This window comes from Phaethon lepturus, unplaced genomic scaffold (assembly GCF_000687285.1).
Source record: "Phaethon lepturus isolate BGI_N335 unplaced genomic scaffold, ASM68728v1 scaffold838, whole genome shotgun sequence".
Lineage (NCBI taxonomy): Eukaryota > Metazoa > Chordata > Aves > Phaethontiformes > Phaethontidae > Phaethon > Phaethon lepturus.
The window spans coordinates 80892-104833 of record NW_010556777.1 but is presented as its reverse complement, the minus strand read 5'-3'; the positions used below and the strand labels follow the sequence as shown (position 1 = coordinate 104833).

The 23942-nt window shown below is 35.8% G+C and overlaps 1 protein-coding gene across 1 annotated transcript in view; it reads right to left on the bottom strand.

Annotated features, from left to right (window-relative positions):
* The window catches only part of LOC104625029 (calcium-activated potassium channel subunit alpha-1-like), a gene marked incomplete at its 3' end in the record, with an annotated part of 300418 nt that overhangs the window by 236847 nt on the left and 39629 nt on the right, over window positions 1-23942 (bottom strand). The gene's annotated exons all lie outside the window — the stretch shown is intronic.

Genomic DNA, 23942 nt, shown 5'->3' with positions numbered 1-23942 from the left:
GGCTAGCTTCTCAGATTACTTCATTGGCAGTTAAGTATCAAGAAAAATTTATTGCCAAGTCATTTTGCAGTTGTGCAGAAATCACTAAAAGGAATGTAAAGGCTGCTTTCATTTACACTGTGTACAAATCAGTCCTGTTAACTGTAGAGTCCTGTTCCATTGCTATTTCTTCACCTCAAAGCATTGAGTAACCCACACCACAACCTGAAAAAGGTGCTTAAAAAAATAACCTGACAGTGATGTAATTGTTTAATCATTTACAGGCTCACTAGCTACCAGTAAGATAATACTATCTTTCTCCACTCTGCTTACCTGTTGTTTCACAAAGCGTTCATTATTTTAATTACTTGATGACACAAACATTCAGGTTGATTAAGTGAGAAGCAGCATATTTTGTGAAATACATATTTCGTAAACTTATTCACAAAATGGAAGAAAATGCACGATGAGAAGGGCTGTACAGCAATCAAGACCCATTATTCTACCAACAGATTGACACACACCTGAACCAGCGACCTCAATGCTTTGTCTTATTTTTTCAACAATAAATATTGATTTAGATTACAGAAGTCCTGGGATGCTTAAACACAGTTACCTTAAGCAAGCAGATTTCAAAAAGGGAAAATATGATCAAAAACATTTGTTCAAAAATTTAGTCCTATGCTTCACTTTACCTCTCTCTAGAATATCTGAACAAACACAGAACTAACACACAGATACACCATTCAACCCAGGGCAGCACGAAATCAGAAGATTATTATGAAAACTTGAAACATCATCTGAGAATAATTTGTCTTTTTAGAAGCCCTAAAAAAACACCCCCAAAAAACCCAGGACACTATAAAGACAACCAGGTAAGCACTCTCTGAAGTATGGTACCAAAAAAACCTAGTCTCTTGTTAAGATGTGCTAGAAAACATAGAAAACAGGCAGGTAATGTGAGGAAAAACAACTGGGTTAAAGTCTGATGAAACAAAGAAAATAACTTCTGATATTTCTGCTTATCTGTTTAACTAGTGTGAACAGCACACAAAAATCATGAAGTACCAACTGTAATGAGAATACCGGACATCAAGTCATGCCCACATCACACAAGAGGAAGCAGGACGCTCAATTTAAGCGGATGTTTGAAAACAGTAATACCAACGGAGCAAGCCCAGTACCAGCCTTGGAAATCCATCCTAGAGAACGTGAGATGAGAAAGGGCCTGCCAGAATGGCAGTTGCACCTGGTTTGAAGTAAACAGTAACAATACAGTAACAAAATGTAGTTTGGGGAAGTTACGGAAGGGCTGCTTTAGATAACGATGCCAGCAACTTGCAATTTTATCTCTATTAGCTGACCCTCTATTAACAGCATTGCATTCCTAGAGCCTACATTTCAAGAAACCTTTTATATCACATCAACACCACTTTCGTACTGGCCACTCTTATACATTGGAAGTCTATGTTTATGCTCGTTTCCTTTTCATTCATCTGTTTCCTCAAAGACACCCATAGATGCTATGTGAAGATGAATAATTTTGCGTATAAGACTACTTCTCCTTTCTGTTAAGCAGACCTCTACTACATGGCTTTAGATACATTCTCTCACCATTTTGGTAACTCCAAACAGGGGTCTTAAATTTATATAAAGCCGTAGTATTATGCTGCATTCTCATCAGCTGGACAATGTACAGTGTATGTCAAGCCATCAGGTACCTACTGAATACACTGCCACAGCAGATGTTCTCCATCAGATACAGTCACCATCTGTAGTCTTCATCTTAATACTTACTAAGTACCAGTTCATCCAGTGCTAAAAACAAGCAAAACAAAAAAGCTGAAGCAGTTCACCTGTTCTACTGCAGTTTACCAAACACAAAATTTCACTGGAATATGAATAAACACAGCAGATGGGAATGTGAGAAATAAATAGCTGCACAGAGACTTATAAACCTCCTTTTTAAAAGAGTCAGTCTTGTAGGAATGAGAAAGCAAAGGCTAAACTAACTAAACATGAGCTAACGGGTACTCCCTAAAAACTGACCTACCCACAGCATTCCTTTGAATATTAGGTTCTTAGTCAATATTAGGTTACAATGACGTCAGTCATCATAGTGTAGCTATGGTTTGGCTAGTTTCAAAGGTTTAATTATTGATACCCAGAAAAACATTATTCCTTTCACTGAATAAAAAGAAACAGAATGATCTGTGGAAAACATGGCTGATGAGAGCACAGAGCATTTCTCTCATAAAATATTCACAAGCTATGTAATTTGGTGTTTGCAGATTTGGCAGGTTAAGAAAAATTAAGTCCAAAATAGATTCCAAAACTTTTCTTATTAGTTTAAGACTGAGATGGTAAACTCCTGTGAAACAAATATTCTTTGTGTTCTGCTTTCCTGCAGAAATTCTGAGAAGCTCCTTGCTAGTCCTTACTTAAAACCGGAACCTGACTTTCTGTACTAACAAATAAATAAGCCCTTCACTGTGAAGAGTCTAGGTTCCAAGACAAAATATATTTCCTCTTTTTCCAGTGACCTGCTTCTCTGTTGCATTTGTGCATACCTTCAGTAATACTGACAGTTTTTTTTCCTGTGCCCTTCATATTTCCAGTATGGGTTACTTGTATAAAATCCCCTTTTAATGTCATTGTTTTGACTGACAAAAACTGCTGCAGTAGAGGAATTAATTCTAAAACCTTGATCTGAGATGCCAGCGAAACTAGATTAGTAACATACAGCGTTACATCGATGATCCCACAAACACCGTAGCAGTCTGTCAAATGACAGGTTCCTGGGTATGGTTTTCACATAATACCAAACAGCAGACACCTACGTTATCGGAAATCTGAAGAAAATACGAAAAGACTCAGTTCAAAGTTGAAAAGTTTCTAGACATTAATGGAGGTGTTGTGATGTAAGACCTCCATAGATGTAAAACAGTATTCCTGAGTAACTCGAAAGCTGGCTGAGTCATTTCCACACCAGCCTAACAATTGGGAGACATGCTAAAGTCCCTGTTCTGCCTCCAAATTTTTTAAGTCCTCAGTCACATCATCTAGCCTCTTCATGTCTTCACCCCACAGCTACAGAACAAGAGTAACAGTAGTTTCTGTTGCATAAGGATATTATCAAGGTAAATATATTTAGGATTAAGTGTTTCAGTATTAGACAAATGATAGATGATGCAGGCATACTGTAGGGAATCAAAGTAAGACATGCTAAAAACACACTGGTAAACGTTGCTAGACTAGTTATACAAGACGATTAAACATATAAGACAGAAGTGTAAAAAGGAAGCAATAAAGAACTCCAGGCATTATAGTGAAATGAAAAAGCATAGTCTTAATAATTATACTAGGCAAGTAAAAATAGATAAAACCGGAGCCCACTGACACTATAACCAGGGGAGGATTATAGGATTGCACACTAGGACTCATCCAACAACTATTAAAAAAAAAAAAAAAAAAATCACACAATGAAAGAGATTGACAGGAGGAGAGCATGATTCTTTCAGCTAAAAATCTGAGATAAAAACAAAGTCATTACAAGCTTACGTGCATTCAAATGGACAAACAGGGTGTTTTTTAAAAACTTATGATTCTTGGTTCAAATTAGCAACCATTTATAAATAGCACTAGTTACGTAAGCTTTGACTGTAAGATCAGAAGTTTATGTGAATAACTTCATTTATAGCTATTCATAAAAATAAATCCTTAAGTTTTCCTTTGTTACTTCTGATTGTATATCAGACCACATTTATAGAAATAACTAGTGAACTTGTCAAAAAGCTACATAACAAGTTAACTTACTGCCTCCGATAAAGAAATAAAAACAGGGCAAGTCAGTGATGTACAGGTTCGGAGTATCCACTGAAAATATTTCACAGATTGTCAAACTAACATCTATCCCATATCCGTATTTTTTTTCCGTTTTCTATAATCAACACAGCATTTCTTATTAATTTCCATTATGAAAACCAAATTATTATCGTATTAAAATATTGCCTAAAGACCCTGTTCAATTATAAAGTAGCAGACAAAAGGGCAAAACAAGCATTTAATTTTAGTAATGGGGGCACTAAGTTTAAATTTAAGGAGACATGTCATTATTCTTTCAAATCCTACATGCTGTAGAAATGGCAGATTAGGCAATTACTATGTAAAACAGAATGTTAGGTTTAACTGCCTTTTCTATAGTTCAAGCACTATACGGAGACCATTCTTTCAAACTGTTTTCTTTTAAAAGAACTTTTGAGTAGTCATGCCAGATCACTGGATGAATATATGATGGAAATATAATGGAAACTAAACTTACAAAAATATATGAAGCAATACCAGATGGGATTGAGTTATCAAAACTATAAAAACTATAAAAATGGAAGGGATGCTTAATGGAAAAGCATAGAGAAGGGTAGGAAGGTGCATGCACTTTTCCGTTATCCTCCAATTTTGTTTCCTCCCACCTAATAGAAGGCAGCTCAAAGAAAGCATACAATTGAAAATAAAATTAATACAGCCATTATAATGAAATAAACACTGCCAAATTACCTACATCCTATTGATTGATTAATTCAGGAGAACTTTGTCACAGATGGTAAAACATTTTAAATATCATAATTCAACAAAAATTTGTTACAAGCAATTAAAAAAAAAACCCACATTTCACTTACTATTTTCATACTGAACTAATTTTTTTTAAGCTATATGATTCACTGCAATCCAAAAGTCTCAAAGTGTTTCATGAACGTGAGAAAGAGGACTTTAAAAAATAAAAAAAAAGTAATAAATGGTGGAGAAATTACCTAACTTGTTTATCTTGATTACAGCAAGTATTTTAGCTGATTGCTTGTAATTTTGTTGTCATTAACATTAAAGTTACCCAACTCCAATCCAAGTTTTTCAATCATCACCTCTTGGCATTTTTTTTACCACTGTGAAAGGATGAAAAACACATTGAAAAATAACGCATTTCATTTTGACCAATTTAAGAGAATAATTACCAGTAAATCTTTTATGATCTATATAATCTAAATTATGAGTAGCTTTTACAAAATAATTACATGGTAGGAGCTGAAAAAAGAAAACTGATGAAAAAAGTATTCTCTACCAGGAATATTCAACATTAAAACAAGTCATTAAAAGGTTCCAAAAGTAGAAGGTTTATTTCACTAAAATATATTATACAAATGCAATGCACAAAATAAATATCGAACTGCTTTGTCAGTGAAATTAAACTTCACAATATCTTTTCAGCTGCATACTTTTCTGCATCCCGCTTAATTAAAGAGGAGGCTTTTATCTATTAGCAAACAGTAAGCTTTCTTTCATTATATTAACTTCATAATACTTTCTTGTTTCTGGTGTCCGAGGTATTGGAGAGAAAGAGATGCAGACTGGATTATAGAAGGAAATTATTCCCCTTTTCTCTGTGTTACAGGATGGTAATGTACCTAGCACCAGCGACTAAAAGTGGTGCTCAAAACCACCTCTACGGTGCCAAAAAACCCCACAAAGACTCCATTGACCAGCAAAGGCATCACACAGCTTGAAGGACAGAGTCTCTAAGCACAAGGTACCACAACTACTTAAACTGCAATCTTAGTCCTTGTGTAAAGGAATTAACTACTCACTTCCTTGAACAGCAGAACTCTTGGTCATAGGCATTTTAGGTCTTCATTTGCTTCAAATCAAACATTTTCACATGGGGGGAATAGACTTAAACACTTGTGGTTTCTATTTTACATGAAATAGCAAATTATTAATATTGTGTGGGAGTGTAGGCAACCTTCCCCAACGCTGAGCCTGTCACACAGAATTTATTTGCATGCACATTTTCAGAGATTTATTATTTTAGGTTAAAGTTTTAGAGTTAACAGGATAAAAAAATGGAGGGAGGCAGTGGAACAAAAATAACTGAGAAACTCACAAATATAACTACTTTGCAATATCATAAAACACATGGATCAATGATGATTTGAAGAATGCCAAAGAATCATTCTACCGTCTGCCAAATTAGAAAAAACAGTCATCTCTAAGGCTTTTTTTGATTCAAGTGTAATATATAATATCTATGCTTATTGTATTAAAATTATGAAGGAAATCACAATGAATTAAAAGCAACTCTCTGTAAGGTATAAAGCCATATCTAAGCCTATACTGATGTAGGAAATCAAGTTCCAGTGTGCAGCACATAAGTATTTGAAGAGCAGCAGATCAGCCAATAAGTAATTAAAAATATTTAATAGCACACAACACTTGTCACCTCAGAGATTACAGAGTGTAATGCAGCTTTCAGACTGGACGAACTTTATGGGAGTGAGAGAGAGAGAGAGAGAGAGTCAGAGCACACAAATGTGCAGAAATCTGGAAGAAAGATAGAGCTCTAATTTTAAAAAATATTGAAAATGCAAGTTTAGTTGTAAAGTAACAATTTTAATGGTTACTTTTAAATAATTATATTAAACTAAACAATTCCCCTAAAGGACCAGTTACCTCACATTTAAGAAATGTACAAGTGCTATTATTTAATCAGGTAGCTACGACCTCATTCATTACCCACCGCTGTGGAAACAATTCTGTTTAATCTGCATCTCGTGACTCCCTTTCTGAAATGATTAAATAGACAACAGTTATTAAACCTAAAATAAGAACAATTTCTTGTAGATAAATTTCTTTCAGGTAACATGCATTATTTTGGTTCACTTTCCAGACAGTAAATACCAGCATCCAAATTATCCAAAGTCAGTACTCACAGACTACAAATACTGCATCATAAATATACCAGCTCCTAAGAAACATACCCAGTTCCTGCAAAGTCATAGATACTGACTGAAGTCTAAGGCAGAGAAGAGAGGAAAGCTAAATTTTTGTTTGACTGCCATACTATTGCTCCATTAATTTATTTATGTCATATAGAATGACAAGCCCAATGAATTCTCTTTGACTTTCTTTACCTCATCGTTTTAAATAACAGGAATAACTTTAACTTCAATCCTCCTCTTATGGGTGCAGCAGTGATGCACTGCTAGGAATTGATGCATGACAGTGACATTGGACATAGCCTTTGTAAGCAATCAGAAGTTGGACTACTGGAAAATAAAGATCCATGGTGTCCATTCTTGGCTCTCACAACATGAAGAATTATACCTAAGTCTTCTTGCTCATGGCAGAAGTGAATCTGCCTGCACCAAAACTTGTAGAGATGAAGCTCCTACTCCGACAGGTCATTTTCTAAATGACAAGAGCAACTCTTTGAAGTTCCTCAGAGGCCCGAGTTGTTAGAAGCAGCCCTAGCAGAGTTGCAGGTGAGGTGCTTAAAGGCAGACATTCTTCTGCCTCACAAGTCCATGGCTTTTGGCTTCAAGATTTAACAAACCAGCAAATATCGCATGTCATAAAAACAGGTTACCTCTAAATACTCTGTCTGTAATTTATGTGTGATACAGCAAGCAGTTATTGTCCACTGATCAGGAAAGATAACAGAGGTAAGAGGATAGGTCAATTTAAACTCTTAGCTCTTTTTCTAAGTTTAAATAATAATTACAAAGAAATTAAAGGACAACAATTGTTAAATCATCACAGAGCACTGAGTTTTAATTTGCTCAACCTTCAGCAAATAAAAAAGAGAGGCAGAAGTTGGCAACGATCAGTAATGAAGTTAAAGCTACTAAGGGAATTTCAATCTTGAAAAGAGGTGGAAATCAACCACACCCTTTGTTTATATCTTGCAGCTTTATTGCAGGGTCTAGAAATCAAGTTTTTTCAAATTTTTTTCTTTTAGATTAAATTATTCTGTTAAAAGAGTTTGCAGCAGCATAAAGATGAAACTGCTCAAAGCAGGCTGTCACACTTCACACTGTTCACAAGCTGTGTTTTAAAGAACCTACTCATCAGTTTGAAGCTTTAGAGTCTCTCCGTTTACAGTGCTGCATAATTACCTCACACAGCTACCCAAGATGCAGGTGCCCCCCATAATTTATCTGTGAATGAGACTCATTGACAATCCCATCCAAGTATCATATGAAGTTAAAAATTTTACATTTCCTACTTATTAAAAGGGCTTAATTAAGCCCTAGTAAATTAAAACAAGTAATAATTCCTACATCAGTAATTCACATCTTCCAAATATCTGACTAGTTTATTCAGGAACAAGACATTGAAGTAATATATAACTAGAGGATGCATTTAAGAGATGCATTTTGAGAAATAAATATATCTCTGTATTTCAGATTCAGCTCATGAAAACCAGAAAAGGGATGAACAATAATAGCAGCTTTACTTTCCGGTTTAGAAGCATGACTTTTATTCTTGCCAACTAGTTTAGCAAGGGAAATGGGATCTACAGAGTTTACAAAGGCAAAAAATCATATGTAACATGATTCCCATTTTTGTCTGCAGATACACAGCTCTAAGGAGAGTATTCCAGGATATTTTTCTTCCTGGTCATTCTCTACATCCTCACTGTCACCATGGGATGCACTGCACATAATTCGAGTGCTTGATTTTATTAACACTTGTAAAGTGCTCAATATACTAAAATTGACATGTAATACTTTAGTAGTTTTCCTTTTGATTACTGGTTATGTCTATATGGGCAACCATTACTGCCTTGTTTTACAAGACAAAGGCATCCGGTGGTCCTCACCCTAGGTTGTAAATGATTTCAACTGAATAAAATTAACTTCCCCTGAAGCAGGAAGCTTCTTCCCTAAGACTAAGTATATATCAGATTTTTGTTCTGTGCTGTTTTAAGAAAACTTGACTTCAAATCTATTTTAAAGGGCACTCTGTGGAAACAAAGTCTCTTTATTATTGATTGAATCAATAGAAAGAGAAAAATTAAAATGAAAAAATATGTTACCTTAATACAGTTTTCTTTTTTTTTTCAAGATTCAAAAATGATAAAACAATTTTATTTCTTCTAAAAGCTCACCACAATACCATACAAATTTAAGTTACAATCACTCAGTTCCACAGAAATCTTTTCCTGTACTGATTTCTACTCGTGCAGATAACCACAGAAGTAACAGAAAGTTATAAACTAAGCAAACTTTCCACACTCTACTTTCACATTTATAAAACAAAGAGTGTTTTACACAAAGTTCCAAGCAATTACCCAAAACGGACTAAACAGACTAGTGTAAAAAAAAAAAACCACACACCCCCCCCACAGCAAATTAATAATTCAACTGTTTTCTATCAGCTTTCTTCCTAAATTATTAGCTTTAGAAAAATCACACCAAGAAACATACACGTCTTTACTGCTTCTGCAGCTCAGAAAGCCATCTTTGTCAGCTGCTATTTAAGTGCACACCATCTCATTACTTCTCCTGCGTTCTGATCTCCAGCAACTTCTTCGCAGGCATGGTGCTAAATGCAGTTTCCCGCTTGTCTCTCGACAAATTTATGAAAACAGATACAATTCAAACAGAAAGGAGGAACGAATGACCGGGCCCTCACACTCCTGCCTCTCAGAGCTCTGTTCTCACCGGAAAGATCCCAGACATGTTTCCCATTTTGATCAGCTACATAGCAGCCGTTGGCACGTGAAAGCAAACCCTGTGAAAGTCTGTAGCGTCTTTTCTAAACATAATACCAGCCAGAAGAGACAAAAAAAAGCCTGAATATTGCTACTATCCATCTCTCTGGATACTACCATCTCTGTAGGGATTCTAACCTACAAAAACAGACTGTAAATATTGTGAAGCACCATGTGAAACTAAAATTCACAATGATATCACTTTGTCCAGAAGCATGGAAGCACAGAGGTAAAGCTAGTAGCTCCTCAGAGTGGATTTGGGTTGATGGCAGGTTGAATATGAGTCAACAGGGTGCTCCAGCAGCCTAAAGGGCCAACCATGTCCTGGGGTGCATCAAGCAGAGCATAGCTAGCTGGTCGAGGGAGGTGATTGTCCCACTCTACGCTGCACTGGTGCAGCCCCACCTCAAGTACTCCGTGCAGTTTTGGGTGCCTCCGTACCAGAAAGACATCAAATATTAGAGTGTGTCCAGAGGAGAGGAGCCAAGATGGTGAAAGGTCTCAAGGGCAAGATTTATGGGGAGCAGCTGAGGTCACTGGGTTTGTTCAGCCTGGAGAAGAGAAGGCTGAGGGGAGACCTCATGGCAGTCTACAACTTCCTCGAGAGGGGCTAGGGGAGGGGGAGGCGCTGCCCTCCTCTCTCTAGTGACCGGTGATAAGGCACAAGGGAATGGAATGAAGCTGCATCAGGGGAAGTTCAGATTGTCCGTTAGGAAAAGGGTCTTCACTGAGAGGGTGGTCAGTCATCGGAACAGGCTTCCCAGGGAAGCGGTCATGGCACCAAGCCTGCCTGAGTTCAAGGAGCTTCTGGGTGATGCTGTTAGTCATATGATTTAGTTGTAGATAGTCCGGCAAGGAGCAGGGAGCTGGACTCAATGGTCCTTATGGGCCCCTTCCAACTTGAGATATTCTACGGTTCTATGATTCTATGACTAGTCTCCTAATCTTCAGTCTAAAAGTGCCATTTTCTAAACCCAACCTTTCTTAAACCTTTCTAATCCTGCTCTCTTGATACACCCATGACCTCTGACCCTATTAAGATGTTTATCCTAACACAGTAGTGACGGGGAAGAAGCCTCTGAGCTTCCAATTAGTAGAAAGTAGTGACAAAGAAAAATATGCTAAGAGACAAGATTTATGATCTAAGCCATTTATTCGGGAGATAGGGAGGTACCATCCTTCCTAATTTTGTACTTTTTATTTGCTTGATTTGGGGGGGGTTGAGGTTTTGGGTTCCCCCCCTTTTTTTTATCCCGTTCAATAATGCCTGTTTCTCATTTGGTGTCTGCAAGTTGGGCTCAGACCACCCACTTTGTTTCTGAGCATCTCCTGCTATTACCATTGATTGTGGCGGCACCGACTACTGAAAAGATGATCAACAGCAGCACACATCCTGCTGGATGAAACTCCGCCAGCCTCCTCGGAGGACAGCAGATGTTTTTGCTATTCCTCATGCCTTCTAAGAGCTGATACTAACCCAGGGAAGGAGCCAAAAACTGAAAGCAAGACTGAAAGCAGGAATAATATTATGATCCAATGGGCACTGAGGTCACCATTCCACTAAGGCAGGCATTCATGGGAGGATACACACCAAATTACCAGAAGAGTTACACAGCCTTTCAAGCTTGCTGGAAAGATTTCCTCTTCCCTCACCCACCCACCCCCCCCAACAAAATAAAAAGATAATTGTAATAAAAATATACCATTAAGCAGCACCTGAACCCAGTAGTGTGTTTAGCAGGAGTACTGCAACTGGGACACTGGAATAATAAAAGCTGCCAAATACAGTAATCAGACTCCGGAAGGAGGATGAAAGTTGCATTGTTTTGACTGTCTAATTGTAAAAGCAAACATATGGGAAGTGCTGAAATGAATATGCAAGCACAAACAGTGTGCTGATGTACAGTTTACAAGAATTAGGGAGAAAACTGAATTTCTGAAAATTATATTAATTCAAATTTAGGCTTTTACCAGTATGGAATTTGCTTGGAGTCTGCTTCATTATTACTTCTGCGAAAATTGTTTTGCTTAGTAAATTTAGCCATAAAATTTAACAATTTCATAGCAAACTTAGACCTCATAGACAGGTATCCTCTCAGTGAGGTCTGAATTCAAATTCTGTCATAAAAGGAAACTTGTTGAACAGTACAGGGATTCTCACATGTTTATAGTCACATAGGTTTTAGTTATCTTTTTCTGAAGGTACAGCACTGAATTTTTTTTAATATACTTTGAAATAATGACAATTTTAGGAAGAAATTAAACTTAAGACTGAAATCTTTCATGTACACTCACTATATTACATCATACAGAAAATAAAATAGACATTTTCTTAGTGGTTCTAAGGGACAAAATTAAGAACATCTCACTCACTGTGACTTTTTTTTTCTTTTTTACAAGCCATGAAAATTTCTATGCCAATAGGTTTCTATAAAATAACTGAACAATTTTATTCTAAAAGCAAACTGAAGGACGTCTACTCTCTAAAACAAAAATAGGCCACACAGAGCTTTCCTTTTCATTTGGTCCTTTCCAAGTATTCTGTTCAGTTCAGCTTAACCTTCAGTTTCAAAAATACTTAAAAAAACCCTTTAAGACAGGTTCAAATACAGCTACAAGAATGGAGGAAAAATAGAATTAATCAATCCCCACAATTAATGTTAGAAGTAGGGCAAGCTTCCCGTCTGAAGTGAGACTCATAACTACATTACATGATTCCCCTTGCCTTGTAGGAAGAGGACTCTCAGAAGTGTGAATACAAACCTTGTTCCTGGCTACCAAATTAGTCCAAAGGCCATACTAACAATTAACTCGTACAAAAAGAAGGGCCGATTTCTTGCAAAGAGTTTAGAGACCTTTTAACAATTAATTCTAGGTTATTATAACACAGCTTTTCAGTTTGCTTCCTGGCATCTTCGTGTATTAGACACCCAGCATCCCAGTGGTGGTGGCATCACTGGCTTGCTGTGCTCCAGACACTGGAGCTCAGAAGAATGTTTTCATTACTCAGAGAGCTAGCAACAGTACCATTTAGTAAAAATTTAAAAAATGTATGATTTTCTGCTGTGCCCTGCACTCCCTGTAATCAGCAAAGTTCTGCTGGAATCCAAGTGGGGTAAATTTTTCATCAACATTGGTATATCAATTATGAGAATGTCAGCCCTGTTGGAAGCCAGACTCAAACTGTTTTTAGGTAGGCTGTTTACGAGATGGCTGAAGCAAAACAGTAGAAAAGCATAGAAATAAATGCAGCACTTAACAGAAGAAGTAAGGTTAGGACTATAAACAACTTGCATGCAAGTTCCGGGTCACTACAACAAAACTGTTCATCCTGCTCCCTAATTCCTTCAGTGGAAGTTTGGGATTGCGTGTGTTATTTTTCACAATTGACCCTCACATACACTCCAGCTATTTTTGGAAATCCTGATACATGAACTACGTTTGATAACATGCTCACCCACTGAAATGCAATCACCTTTGCTGCTAACCACAGATACAGTGTACAACACTGACAGAATCTAGCTGATGCCATTGCCAGTTCTTCGGATCATGATAAAGCATTTCAGCAACAAAATTAAAACACTTCTACAAAAATTGCCTTGTGACTTCTACTAAGCCTGAAGTTACTAAAACACCTTCTGTATTTGGTAACTGATGACTAAAACATGAAGTGACTGATTTTGAGAGGGTATTCCTGCTGAATCAACAAGACTTGCAAAGAATGCTTATACCAAAGAACTGCCCCCCTCCCCAATATTGTAATAATCTCTAGGATTAAAAGAGACTCTAGCATAGACTTACACACTAGATACTAGAACGGAGTTCCTCAAGAGCCTAAAGCTGTTTGAGGGTCTCTCCAATTAGCGGCATACATTAATGTCCACATTGTGACAAAACTATCTCAGAAAACAGATTTGTCCATGCTGTCAGTATTTTCGTCCAAATATATTCAGACGTATCAGCAATGTTACCACTGATGACTCTTTCACCAACTCCTCTGAATCTATCAAGGAGCAGAGCTCCTTGAAGAACTGAATACAGCTTCCTGAAAAAAAGAATGCTTCTGCTTTTATGAAAGGAGGCATACTTAGAGCATAGCGTCAATACTTCGTCCTCTTCCTAGGTCTCTCTGCGATCAAAATAGAGCTTGTTAAAATATCAGTTTTATCTCCAACGTGATGATATAGCATTGTCATCAGATGACTTCCAGGTAGTCTAATCAAAGCTAAAAACCTAATTATTAGAATTTGCAGGGTAGGAACCTAATTGTTAGCACAATAAAAACATGAGGTTTTTGGCTGTCTGGCTTGGTTTTGGGTTTGTTGTTGTTTTTTAAACTAAAGAAATTCCAAGTCAATGACCTAGACAATAAAGGTATATTGATTCATAAGAACTAAGGATCTGGGCCAGCAAGTATGAAGATACACTCCCTCCAGGACAGGCCAATGCATACGGTTCTATAAATTACTCCATATCACTTCATAAATTATCCTTTGCTTACCTATGTGGTATTTGACCCAACATCTGCTATTCTTCTTTTTACCACACACATTTTACTTTATTATATCCCAAAACCACTCACAACTCATTTTTAACAGTACTATATTAGCATAACCTGAAAAGAATTTTCCTATGGGCTACGTATAAAGTAAGATTGTCATCAGTCTTCAACAGCGGAAAGAGATATTGTACAATCTCACATGATTCATCCCCAGAGGTTCACTAGCTTTATAGATATACTAAGGGTAAAATATACCCTCAAGCTCTACCACAGGAAAACCAGTAGCTCTCCAATCTACTTGCTTCCCTGCACAGAAACTATAACACACATAATTGCATTTTGACTTCTTCCACTGTGCTGTGAAGAGCAACTCGCAACTATTTACTCTGTTGACTGCTTAACCCTTTTTACTGGACAAAAGGAACTGTCATCAAACCATATAGAAAGCTTGCAACGTTTAGTTCGTTCAATTTTAGTATTTCAAAGGAATTGGCATATTCTTTCTCTGGTGACTTTCAGAGCCAAGAGAATTCCAATTAGTAAGTACCCACTGGTGTATGGCCACAGATCGGTCCTTAAGCTCACTTACTTCTATGGATTCAGTCTCAGAAATATATCTACTAAGTATAAAAATAATCCCTGTAGTTCTGGCAGTTAGTGCTATGCAGTGACCACTAGCCCATGTTACTTTTGCAGGATGAATGTAAATGAAGTGTCTTTGGTTTTGAATACACGTATTTAAGAGTTCTGTGATGAAATCCAGATTCAAAGATATTTTAGTTCCAAAGGACAGAAAATAAAAAGATTACTGAAGACAGTTAGATTCAGCTATTTCTTACACATAGCACTTACTTGAAATATTTAAGTAATCATTTTATTACAAACTGTATGGAAGACTTCAACAAGTCTCATGACTAATTTTCATTAAACATAACTTGGCAGTTTTGTCCTTTCTCAATTCCAGGACTGATAGATTGATATTAGTGCAAACAAGAGTAAATCTAAAAGCATTAACTCAAGTTATTTTACTTTAAATGAAGGCCTTTAAATAGATCACAAGTGAAGCTCTATGACACACTACTTCCTGAATTCTAGAATATTCACATTAGGCAATAAGGACATTTATACGAACAGCATAAGCTGTTGACAACAGTATTTGTTTTCTCTTTCAAAACAACCAAGAACCACTTGTGCACAAGGTTTTAATTCAAAGACAGTGTTCTGAACTGGACTTCCTTCAGGTCAAGTCATTTGTTTTAAGGCCAGAAAACACAAAATTCAAATCCATAATTTAAGCCTGACTTGCAGTGAAATTGATCCTTTTGCTAATAGTCAAAACAGTCTTTGCAACCATTTGAAAACTTTATGAAAGGTTAGGGCTGACAACTGTTACACTCATAATTTCTCAGTGGTGGTAGTTGCATGACTTCACTGTTGGGTCTGTATCCACCTTTACTCTAGTTGATCCATCATGCATCAAGTTAGCTTCAGGGAAGAAATAATGGAATAAATGGAAAGAAATTATCTTTTTTCTGCCCTTGAATTTTGCTGCCTACATCAGTCTTCGAACATGCTAACAAGGAAGACCAAGGAAGATAACTTACTCAGTGTGGTAGTGCTTGTTCTGAGAATAAACCAAAAGCTTTATTCCACAAGGATGTTAATTCAACATTTCTTCTAAATACTAAAAGGGAACCTAAGAGGAAAACTTTATAAACAATGACTTGCTTGGCTCTCTCAGAATTCCTTGCAATGTGGATTAATAGTGAAAATGACTTTTTGTACACTGTCTATGTTCAGGTGTACCAAGAAATAGTTTTGAAAAGTCAGTGTCTTTCTTCTACACAGCAATCCTAGATTGCAAGGAATCTATTAAAATTGTTTCAGCAAATATTAAGATCTCTCCTGCAGTGTTACCTCCTTTCACACTGCTGGAGTTTAGAACAGTTCAAATACAAGTTAACACATATGGAAGGAACTGTTCATTTGAGTAGGTAGCACCATCCATTTAAGATGTTACCGAAGTTCGAAACATTTATCTCTGTGTCTTTTAATAGAACTCTAAGATGGCATGCAACTAGATAAAGCTCAGCTACTTATAATTACTAAAAAAACCCCAAACAACTATGGTTTTGCAAGTGCACGGAAGTTAAGCATGCTACCATGATCAAATTCAATCGCAGAAATTTTGCCTATTAACATCCACCCAGCAATAAAGTAAATTCTCTAAGACAAAATAGTTCTGGGGATTAGAAATATAAATGTAGTGGTGTCTTCTGTTGTAAGCTTCAAGTCACTGTGGCTATTCTTTTATTTAAGTAAAGCTTTGTCGTTCTCTACCAGATTTTACAGATTATTGCAAGTCTGAAAATACTTAACAGAGAAACGTCTATTGCTCTTGGGTGAGCAGACATCTGTGCACTGCAACAACAGTATAAATTGGAGATTATTTTTTGATTCAAAATACTACAAGTGTTTTAGCACATTTTGGAAGTACCATTCCCCTTCTCTTATCTCCAACAGAATAGTTTTGAATGTGAGTACTAGAGATTACATCAATAATTTCCCCTTTTATCAGTCTGCTGTATTTGCTGCTGGGTGCATGTTAAAAACATTAAAAACATATGCCAATACTGCTTTGACTCCTACCTCTGAATTTCCCAGCATTACCTTTTTTCTTAGCTTGAGTAAATCTACTCTCTTCACAACTCCAAGCTCCCATAGCTCTACTTCTATCTTTACTATTGTGCTGTGACTTCTCCTCCACTTCCCAATAATTTAAAACTACAAGCTGTTGTACATTTACTATCCCACCTTATTGTTAATTCATACTTCAGAACCTGATAAACATTTTCACCATACAATATATTAATTTTTATATTAAAAGACTAAAAAACGTATTTCAAAACCTCCCTATAAGCTTTTAGTTAGTAATGAACCATTATTAACATTTCTTGTTTCACTGGAAAGTTTCTACTCACATTAGCAGGGCTGCAAATAGGATAACGGTTTTTACCATCACTTTTTTTTTTTTACAACACTGACAAAACTACAATAGGTTTGCCTATTTATATTTGTTTCTAGAATGAAAATACAGCTGCTTTGTATTTAAACAAGTGACAAATTATTTCAGAAGAGAAATGATGGTGCAGTCAAAACAGTAAAAATTTCAGACTTATGTTTCCTTCAACTAGTCACAAGCAGAGCAAGCAAGTCAGCCAGCACTAGCTTAACAGTTTAAATCCACAGAAAAAATTACTTAGAGCCAGTAGTAAAGTTTACATATACTATTAATTAGAAAAATCAAATTGAATGTCTCTGGGCTTGGATAATTCTAAAATTTCTCTTGACATGAGTATGCAGGTATGTTAAAAATGAATTGCCAAATTCTCAGACACTTTCACATCTGAGTTAGCGGGAGCAAATAAAGCCAACTAGCTAGAAGAAATCCATCATATTGTAATCAGAAGTATTATTCATTATCTAGTTGCTAACTATTCTCATAAGAATGATAACATATACCATACCAGTACACACATACTGTTACATAAGCACAAAAACACCAAAAAATACGTCTCTAAATAACATGTACAAAGCCACTGAAATATAGCTCAAGAATAGTTTTTCAAACTCCTTATGCTTTATGTCTTCCTTAATTCAAGGACAAATTCAAAACAATAACAATGACAGCAATAACAATGATAGCTACTTGTGACCTAAAACATATCCACAGAATCTGTTAGGTGACTTCTTTTTGGTTCCTTGAATGGGATTTGGGGTTGTATTTCTCAAAATGCAAAGGAAGCACTTTGAAAAGAAATGTGTCAAAAAAAAAATGTCGTCTTTAGCATGACAGGTTCAATGGGGAAACACAAAGAACAATTTTACTACATACTATCATCTAATTCCATTTTTAAAGAAAGGTTGGATGTGAAAGCCTATTTAGGAATAAAGGAATCCTTTTTATAGCTTTCAGCAGTCCTTCAATTAGCCCTCTACTACGTATAACTCCCTTCCCTAGCCAGGAACGGGTAACCAGAAGAACTGGACACTTTGCTGTGATAGATCTGATCTTTTGTTTGAATTTAGAATATGGGAAAGGAAAGCGCTCATTTGCTCGGAATGCAACTTTATGCCTATTAAAGCTGTGTTCTGCTGGTAGCATCAATGGAGGCTCGAAGTGCTAAGTAAGTATCAATACTATCCATTGTTATAGTACCATTCACCTGACTATTGGTGGCCATCAACTAATGAATGGTCAATTTTGGAAGAAGAATTTAATGTCCAGGGTAAGCAGTTGCCAAGAAGCTGGCACTTTTGCAGCAGTTATAACAAACTAAAATCTGCCTACGCAAGGAATAATGACCTTTTGTGCAAGATGAATGAGGAAAAAACAGGATTCTGAAGATTCTATAATTTTATTAACAGGAATGGGAACAGTAGCCTTGGGATCCAGAAAACATACGTATTAGCCAGTGTGCAGACTACTTTCTCCGACCTCTTAGGACAGTTCATTCTGTTCCAAGCTGCCTAATTTTGTATATGTTCAATTCATTTAACTTTTCTACAAATAGAAGACAGAGTACATCTGGACACAAAACAAGCCTTAAGACATATTATTGCATTTCAACTAAACACTAGTTTTCTGTAAGTGGAAAGTCCTATTCTCTCCCTGTCAACAGACCAAATAAAAGTAGTGAAGTTTACCAATTCATCATAGGTCACATGCCTCTACAAAAAAACCCCAACATTACTATTTACATGATTTTTTTTTTTTTCCTGTAAAAGAAAAACAACAAAAGATAGCATGAGAAATACTTTGGAGCCTGATTTTTTTTTTCTATGTAATTAAATATACAAACTTAACCTTACCTATGAATAAAAATGTATTACAAATATTTTCTTATCATGCAGAAAAATCCAAATTATAGCATCATATTGTAAAGCAGTAGAACATACTACTATGTTGTATGGAAAAAACCCGCATAAGTAGAAATAAAACTGACCATTTCCTTATCCAAACTATTCTAAGTAGAGAAGTTCTTTAATGCCTAATGACAGCACCCTGAAACTAGTGAGAGTTTAGCACTCAATCAGACCCAGGTGCTGTCAGACAAGTAATAACCATTAAAGTATTACATATCATGGTATTCCCTCTCCAATAGAAATCACTATGCTAATCCTGTGAGTAAAGGCTACCTACATTCAATTTGTTAGTATCAACTGAATAGCAAAAATCATTTATTTTCACACAGTTGCTTCTCTCAAAGCTCTGAAAAATTCAAACTGCTTTTTGCACATAGCAATTCACTAACACAATTGGGGAGTTTCACTCTAACCTAACATCAAGAGATATTTGGAGAACAGAATGCTGAACAGCTAAGGGACAGGATGGGGACTCTGAGGTCTGACAAACTGCCTTCATTAACAGTGAAGCAGAGTTTTGGGGAAAACTTGAGAAAACATGGTAATTTGCCAGCCTCGCCTCATTTGCACGCTTGAGATTGATGAGTTATATTGGCTGGAAGTGAAGAGTTTTCATACTATTACCATCAACAACATTTATAAAGTATTTCAAGCAGCTAGGACTGAAGATATATAAGCAAAAATTAGATATTTATATTACCTTGCTATTATTACAATCATTTCGAAACATCTCACAGACTTCCGGATTTACTCAGAACACTTGATGACCTTGAAATACTGGCCGTCAAATTATTTAGGCAAAGCAGGAAAGTGTTATTTACCCCGTTTTTCCAATTTAAAAAAGCAGGTACAGAGAAACGGAAAGGCATACAGGAAGCCTGTAATGAAATACAGATCTGAATTGAGGTGATATTTTTTAATCTGTAACAACTAATGAATGGAATAACCTTCCTCCTTCGCATGGCATGCTTAAGCAGAATCCTCTGCCTTGCTAAATAAACCACACACAGACTTGAACTTACTTCTGAGAAATCTTTTGCAAGTCCTTGAGGTCATCTTTGCAAAATAACCTCATGTTACATGGCTTATACGTAAAATGCATTCCTTATAGACTGGGTCCTTTGACAATTTCCTATTCTAATTAGTTTCCATTGAGCTAGAAAACATAGTACTCAGGACAGTAAATTTAGCCCATGTCCTCTTTTTTTTTTCTCCCCCCACCCTTCCTTAAAGAGAAGCTTTACAGAAATTTAATTTTAAAGAAAATTCAAGCTAGTTGCTAACCAAGTTTTGGCAGTGTTTCGGGTTGTGGTTTTTTTTTTGTTTTGTTTTGTTTTGTTTGTTTTTTTTTTTAAGACATTGTCTCATCATAAGAATCCCTGCAGCAAAGTTGCCATTTAGAAAACAGATTACCAATTTAATTCTTTGATTAATTCCTTGTGTCTGCTACCAGCAACTCAATCTTTGAATATAATAAAATAAGAGCAGATAGACAGCTTCCAGATACAGCAAAACTGCACAAAGCCAGAAGAGTAGCTTCATCCAAGACACTAATCCTAGACTTCTAACCCCAAGAAAAAGTTGTCCTTGCTGTGAAGAGATCCATTTTCACATGAATAACACCAGTGTATCTGAAAGTGCTCTCAGTGAAAATAAATGGAACTGCTACTTCAGTTCGTGGTTAAGAAACTTCAGTGTACAGTGCTTGAAAGCAATCTGAATTCCTGCCTGCCATGCCAAGGACCATACTTCATTCTTTTTCTATCCAAAGAACTGTTATTACAGTCTGCGAAGAAAATAAATTCAGTCTCAAGAATGAGAGAATAAAACCTTTGCATTCCAAACATGAGTTTATTTTTCCATGTAGAAATTTAGAAAGCAGGAGCTAATAATTTAGAATTAAATATGGAGTACTGCAACACTTTTTTTCAGAGACTTGTGATGTCTAGAAAAGCAACAACCTCTCTTATTTGAAGGAAAGCAACTTACTGGCTGAGCACTACACAAAAGCAGTTTTCATTTCATTCTTTTGGTAGCCTAGAGAGTAAGAGGTGAACATTAGACCAAAGATAATTAGGAGCAATAACTGCTTCCATCTGCTATGATTGCTAAGAACCCACCTTATGCCTCAACTTTGCTAATATCCAGCCTTCCATAAGCTGAACTATCACTACATTAACCAGTACTGTAACCAGTTAAGCACGTTAACCACTGGATTGCAAACAGAAAGGTGATATGCCCAATCCTTAATATATGCCAAGGAAAACAATATTTAACCATGGAAAACATAGAAATCTGCTTGAACATTTTTGAAGCATTACTCTCAAGTTCAAATGGTACCTAGGAGTTTTTTAACAGCTACTAAGTTAACAGCAACAAATAAAAGGCTATGTAGAAATTTCTAAAGAGACCTTTGATAGCAATTCATTTAATATTTAGTAGCAACACTTTTAAGATGTATGCTCATAAAAGAGAAGCACTACCACTGAGTACATTCACGCTACTTAAATCAACATACCTTGGAGAACAGCTCTGTGAACATCAGATTACATGTCTTTAAATTCTTATTCTGTCAATTAGGACTCAACTATTCTTTTTATTATATTCAAATATTCTTTATATTTCTCAGAGTTTTTTGTGTTTGGGTTTTTTTGCTGCTGGATTAAATTAAGAATACGATGCATCTGCATCTACATCAAATGGAATCACAGGTGCTGAGGTTTGGTTCACTGAATTCAAATAATACTCATTCAATATTTAGAATGTTAATGAACAAAAGGATTTTATTTGGGTTTTTTTGTTGTTGTTCGAGTTTTTTTCCTTTGCAGATAGTGTTACTGTTCCACTTAATGACGGCTACTTAGCTGTACAAAAAAAAAAGTCCTAGGATCTGTGAGGGGGCAATAAAGAATCTCTCAATACGGAAAAACACTGAGGAGCCATTTCAATACATTTTTTGAGATGACAAACAACTACTTGATTGAATTTCATCCTGTAAAACAACACTAGATGTTTCCACAGTATAAAGAATTCTCTCCCAGATTAGTGTTATATTCTTTTAGCATTTTAAAAAAACACACTTCTGAGTTATACTTCATATCTATATTCATTAGCCACAGAGGCAACAACATGTAGTTCAGATCATATTAAAAAAAAAATAATAAAATCAAGGAATATTAACCCTTCAGCTTTTGGGTTTTTTTTTTTTTAATGGAAAAAGGAATTATGCTATTTGGAACCTACAAAATAGAACAGTGACAGTGATTTTACTTCATTTTCTCTTTGATGAGCAATTTGGTGACCTATTAGGAAACAAACAAAAAACCCCACCCAAGTGCATCTATTCTTGAAAGCTCCCTCTGCTATAATTAGCTGTACCTTGACTTCTTTCTGAATATATTTCAACAAGGATCATTTCTATAATAAAATATGTACATATGAAATTTTTGTTAAGTTTTAAATTGTCCCAACAACTGTGGCAAATTAATATATAATACAATGTACTTACAGTTACATGATACCTTGACAACTAAGTGCTTAAAAATTTACCACAACAATTCCAATCTCAACAACAATTACCGACAATTCCAATTCCAATGTACGTTCAGAATTCATATCAAAAGGAACATAAGCTAAAGGTCGTAAGAAGCTCCACGTGAAAAATAGGAATTTTAAGTAAAAGCATACTACAGTGATGTGATAAATGCATTGATACATACTTATCAGAAGAAAAATATTTAATTCTTTAGTTTTACATAAAGAAGAGATTAAACAGTCCTTCATATTGAATGAGCAAAAACCTGAAGACTAGAGCAGTTGGATGTTATTGATCAAGCAATACCATGTCTTCCATCCAGTTTTAATCTGCTTAGGTAACAGATGTTCTGTGATAACTGAATACAGATACATGTGTAGAAAAGGGCAGGAAGGAAGCAATTTCCTTCTCAGTCTGATTGCACCCTTGGGGATCTGGTTTGTACAGTAAAGAAAATATTGATCTGAAAGTCTTAAGCAGTTGTGTATCACTGATAAAGCTTTTGCATCTCCACAGCCTGAACAAGAAAAAACCAAAAATTTCTCTTCTCACACATGGAAATGCAAGTGCCTATTAACCACCTATAAAATACAAGTTTTTGAAAACAACCTTAGATACAGAATGTTTAAATTTTGTTTTCAGAAATGTTAATATCAGTTATCTTTGCCCTGAACTTTACATTGCATAATGCTTTGATTTGTATCAAACTTTACATCTATATAATAGATTAGTTATAAAAATTAGATGGTTTTGGTCACAGCACTCCATTCCGTTGAAAAAAACTGAAGCTTAATGTTATAGATGCGATGAATTTGGGTTCAATAAGAAACTGAACAACCTTATGGGACAAAAGTTAACCACACAAACTAGATTAGGCTCACAAAAAAATCATTCAAGTTGCAAATAGCTGAAGGTTTGGAAAGGAATAGGAGGGATGTTTATACACACCAGCCTTGCTTAAATATTCTTCTGTAGGCATCCATTTTTGGCTACTGCTTGCAAAAGAATATTTGGCTATATGGATCTTTGATTAAGAACATAATTAACAGGTTTGTATCAATAAAAGGGAATTATTTACTTAAGATTCTTGAAAATGTTTTGCTTTGGTTTAGCTAAATTCAAAAGGAAGAAAGTAGGGCAAACAAACCCTCATAAATTAAATGCTTGGAACCAGTAAAGCTAAAAGGATTACAGTCACCCGCCACAATACACACATATAAGGTTTGTGTCAAATTTGCAAGCTATACACATGGCAGTGTCAAGGAATATGCTCCTTGTATTAGCCAGCTTACAGGTAGAAGAAAAAAGAGCTAAAGAAATTAAGACGAAGCATCAAAGAAATCTGGTGACTTAAAGCCTATGAACAACATCTAGCCTGTACACGTTTGTGTTTTCACTGTCTTCACATTTACTTTGTTACACCTTGGGAAAAAAAGACACAGAACAGAAATACCTAT